Genomic DNA, 5,031 nt, shown 5'->3' with positions numbered 1-5,031 from the left:
GCTATAAATAAATAAATAAATGATACAATATGATTACTTTTCCTAGCATCACCAAAAAGTTCAGTATTTGGTTACTTAAAATCTAAATCTTTATTGTAATTGATATAATAAAATTATATATAAAATACAAAATAATTGATTGATTGGTTTAATGGCTTTCAGTTGTGCCAAAGTAGCACGGTTGATTCCGCCAATGTCACGTAGAGTGGAGAACACACGAAGGAGATTAATTGGTCGGTGCAGTAGAGATAACAGTCTCTACTTAATTTTGAAAACAGGCAAAATAGTCAGACTTTCATTGTTACACCATAACCTAAACCAACACAAACATTTAATGTTAAACTAAGACAACCACTGTTAGTAACTAAACTATTACAAACTAATTACACTAGGACAGACACATGATTTATTTACAACTTAATTTTATTTATTTTAAAATATTTACACAAAAATCTACAATAGGGACTAAACACCAACATTAACAAACATTGAACATTTATAGGGCGGGGAATATTACAGGGAAGGATGTCGTATATAGGACGGAGGAGTTTGGGAAAATACAAAATAATATAGTAGACACCCATAATGACGTGCATGCATTTTTACACAGAACTTTAAAAATAAACAGGGTCTTCCTAAGCCCAAAATAACAAAATTTATTTTTAATAGATTTTAAGGGATTTACGGTATATGTATTCGTATATTGTAGGTGAATAATTTATAACAAAAAAATAATAGTCTTATAGAGGCTTAAAGATGTTTATTCTCAATAAGATATTATTATCACTTACATGACACATATAAAACAAACATTTAAAAACATAGTTCGACATCGCACTTGTAAGAAATAAATGACAATGGAGTAACACAGTTATTTCAAATTATTACAGCTTACAAATTTTTTGAAGTGAAACTTCTTGAGGCGCCTGAGAGTAATATTTTTACGGACGAAACGGCAACGTTTTGATGAAACGGCAACGCTTGTGTCGATAGCGCTGGAACGGAAATCTAAAGCTTTAGATTTGTATAAGTATAAACGAGACTTCAAAATTAGTTAGCCTAAGAAGTTTCACTTCTCACATAAAAATATAAAATAGACACTAATTTAATTGACGTAATGTTTTAATTTTAGTTACTTTATATCGGAATGTACTTGAGAAGTTTAAAGTTACGTGACTAGAGGTGTCCATATACAGACCGAGGTATTTTTCATGGATATTTTGCTGCCATGGAATATCATTGATTGTAAAGGTTGCGTGTGGGTGGTATCGGTTTATTTTTTGCTTTGAGTAATACATAGTAAGTTTTGGAAATATTAATAGTCAATAAGTTATATTGAAAATATATTTATATAGGACATTTAAATTTATGAGCTTGTGGGGTGATGTTTATGTATGGATGAACCGAAAGAACCGGGACTAAACCATCCAAAAATAGTTTGTTAAAGCTATAGGTAAAATCGCTTTGGTACGTACGTCATCAATACTTACACTGTTAGAATCGAGTTGGTTAATTATATTTGTAATTTATTTCACAGTGTACGTTTGTTCCTATGTGAGCAACCTAACGCTTGTGTTATCGGTAACCGCCAACTGTTATAGCTAAATATTTATTTTGATAATTATATATATTTTAACTGAGGTAGGGCACAACAGTAAATTTCCTGCTCAAAATATGGAGCAGCTCGACTGGTGTAGTACCTCGACCTTCAGGAGACCACAGCCAAATAATATTGTTTTAACCAATATTGTGTTCCTGTTGGTGAGTAAGGCGACCAGAGCTCCTGGAAGAATTGGGGATAGGTTCGGCAACGTAGCATCAGGTGAGCCGTATGCTTGTCTGTCGATTTAGTTATATAAAAAAAAATACAGAAATAATACATGTATATAATATTATACATAAATATTGAACCCAGACTCAAACGAAAATTGAACCGAAACGAAGTAGATTATGTTATTAAACATTTTTATGTGTGTATCTACGCTTGTTTATATATGTTTGAACATAACCTGTATTTTGCCGACATTTCGAAGTGCTTATATTAAACTTTGCTTTCCACTAAATCGACGAACACACAAGTATGTCAACCCTTATCAGAATCGTAGAACAATCAGTATCAAAGGCCTATGTTCTAAATTTGGTTAAATTAAATGCTATTGACACAATAACATGGTTAAATGGCTTGTTAGTATTCTGTTGTATATATTTTTTTAATATGTACATAGATAAACAGATTTTAGAGTTTTTTTTAGAACTAACAGCACACTGCATATTGTGAACCTACATCACAAAACCTGTGCTATAAGCCGTATGTTTTAGTTCACTCTTTGATAAATACTAAATTTTACCACACACATAAGCTAATTATGCTTCCTCAAAATCGTATCAAATGAAAAAAAAATGGAAAAACAGAAAAGAAAGATGATGATTGATGACGATGAAATTAAAGTGCGTAGCTAGCTTAGTGAAAGTAACGTTATTAAAATATATAATTTTGATTTCATTTAGAGGTAAACACTTAGATTAAAATCAAAATCATTTACCCATAGATAGGTATATTACGTGAATAAGACAATACATATATTCACATGAACAAGACTTTCTCAAAAGGCGTATTAATGGTGTTATCCGCTGCCGCGTTACCTCAAAGTACCAATCAATATGTTGAAATATACACAAAATTTGCTGTGTGGTGTCGGCCGAGTAGAAAAGCACCACCCTCTTTCTTCCCGTGGAGGTCGTAAAAGGCGACCGAGGGATAAACCTGGCTAGAAATCATCAGGATCCTGGAGAAGGAAAAGTGCATTTAAAACCCAAAATGGGTCAAGCATTCGTGGCATAGCTCTAAAATGCGAAAGACTCCTGCAGCCGAAGTGGCTCCACGCGTATCGCTTCGTCGTTCCTGTGGGCCTAGCCAGTGAGGTCGAGAGGGTGGTGCAGAGCTTAGCTCTGCGTTTTCCTGAAGAGAATCCTAGGCGACACAGTGTCTGTCTGACACTATCTAAATCGTCAGCAATAGGCGGACTAAGGCCAATGACACAGAGTTTAGTTTTTTTTTCATTGTTCCCAAAAAAGTTATCAGTCAAACGTTATCTACAACATATTACGATTATTAGTTTAAGAAGTACTACTGTATTAAGAAATAAACTCAAACTTGATATTTAAAGTATAATGAACTTTGTAATTTTATAATTATGTAGATACCCTAGATGATGACCTAATTTTCTATTGTTAGTTTCTTAATAGGTTAACTTCTCCGAAGCTAAAATATCAGGCTTGTTTTGGCAGGAATATATTACCGTCACTAAATTATACAGGGAAATAATGACTTATAAAATTCAACGTTGTTTCCTTTCAAAACAGTTTCGCCTCGCTACCGACGATCCTGAGGGAGTTCGTTGATTTTAATAACACAATGGATTTTGAATTTACACAAAGAATTTAATAGGTGTTGATAATGTCGAAACGAGAAAATATTTTGTAGCAAACTAAATGTTCACCGCAATTTCATTTAACTTTAAATAATATTTTATTTTCTTAGCTTAGATAAATTTATATTAGTTTTTTTTTTTATAAAGACATTCGGTACCTACCTTTAATTATCTGTAATGACAATTGGCTAGACTTTTTTATTTCCAATCTGAGTTCGGTCAAGAGATAAAATCTCTTAAAAGAAAAAATCCACTAAAATATTAGTTGTTTACACAAAAATATAAAACAGGTTGGTGTTTTTTAAGTTTTTATTCACTAAATAAGAACACCTGAAGGTAACAGTTACAAAAAAATAATAATATGAGACTATAGTTATAATTTTTAACACAAAATAGAACTCAAATCGTAAATTCACACAAACGTATAATTACTGTGACAAGAACTGACATCTTTAACGCTATTATTTTTTTTGCGTACTTTGAGGCTTCAACAGTTTTATAATAGTCTTCTAAGAAACAACTTATCATTTTTTCAGCTTACATTATAATTCCGATGTATTCTAAGAAAAGGCAGGTCTTCAGTTACGATAGTACATTTACTGAAAGTGTATTATTTAAATGGATACTATAAAATAAAATTGAAGTTGCTTGTCTTACGTCACTTTATTTTAGCATATCGCATGTCATTGTTAACCATCTCATCCACAAGCTCACACATATTATCCTTATTCAATATCTGGTAAAAGTCATAATGAGTCACTTATTTTTTAGTTAAGGAATGACAAAGATCAAGAAATCCTTAAAAAAATAACAGTATTGCTCGTATATGCAAAATTATAAACATATATGTGAACCAACACCCTTATCAAAATTAAACGCGGATGGAACCGCAGGGAAATTTTTGTTACTAAAAATCTTTTTAATTTTCTACACATGTAAATTGCTTTATAGAACTTTAGAATCCATCGAGTGCTTAAAAAACAACGAGCCCTCAATCGGTCCATCAGAAAAACAAAAGTTAGACAATCTACGCGGCTTTTCAAATTCGAAACTTAAAATTTTACACATAGGTTGACGTGTAAATAAACAAACAAGCAGTTTATACTCGACGGCCTCAGTGGGGTGGATAAAATTCTTTGTTTGGTTTCTGGGTTGTCTTACCTGGACGGATATGTGTCGTAAAAGGAGATTGAGCTCATGACTGCAAGTACAACAGGCCTTTACTGTAATTGTTTTTTTTTTTGTAGCGTGGGGAAAATCCTCATGGATACCACTCCGACACGGGGGTACCAGAGTGGTTGTGCCAGACTCTTACTGGCTAAAAACCTCATACCATACCACCTCACCAAAACCTCATACCCTATACCAGAATTTACTAGCTAAAAACCCTACATGTGAGCAGATTTCCGTCTAGGTGTGTCAAATGAACAAATACATGTATCCGTCACATTACTATCCTTGCACATACCAAATTTAACTGGTAGAAAAGGCAAGTATCGTTAAGTCGTCGTAAATTTTGAAAACGCTTGGACATTCGTATTGCCCCAAAAATATAACTTAATAAATTTAATAAAATAATAAATGTAATTTATCCATAAGG

The 5,031-nt window shown here is 32.5% G+C and overlaps 1 long non-coding RNA gene across 1 annotated transcript; it reads right to left on the bottom strand.

Moving 5' to 3' along the window:
* Nucleotides 1-243: 243 nt before the first annotated feature.
* LOC123664176 lies at nucleotides 244-513 on the bottom strand. The gene is made up of 2 exons (XR_006744790.1): nucleotides 446-513; nucleotides 244-313 (listed from the first exon to the last, which is right to left on the bottom strand). It is a non-coding gene; the product is annotated as an uncharacterized LOC123664176 (long non-coding RNA).
* Nucleotides 514-5,031: the final 4,518 nt, after the last annotated feature.

Source organism: Melitaea cinxia, chromosome 21 (assembly GCF_905220565.1).
Source record: "Melitaea cinxia chromosome 21, ilMelCinx1.1, whole genome shotgun sequence".
NCBI lineage: Eukaryota > Metazoa > Arthropoda > Insecta > Lepidoptera > Nymphalidae > Melitaea > Melitaea cinxia.
The sequence above is the reverse complement of the archived record's forward strand: the minus strand, read 5'-3'. Positions and strand labels throughout refer to the sequence as shown.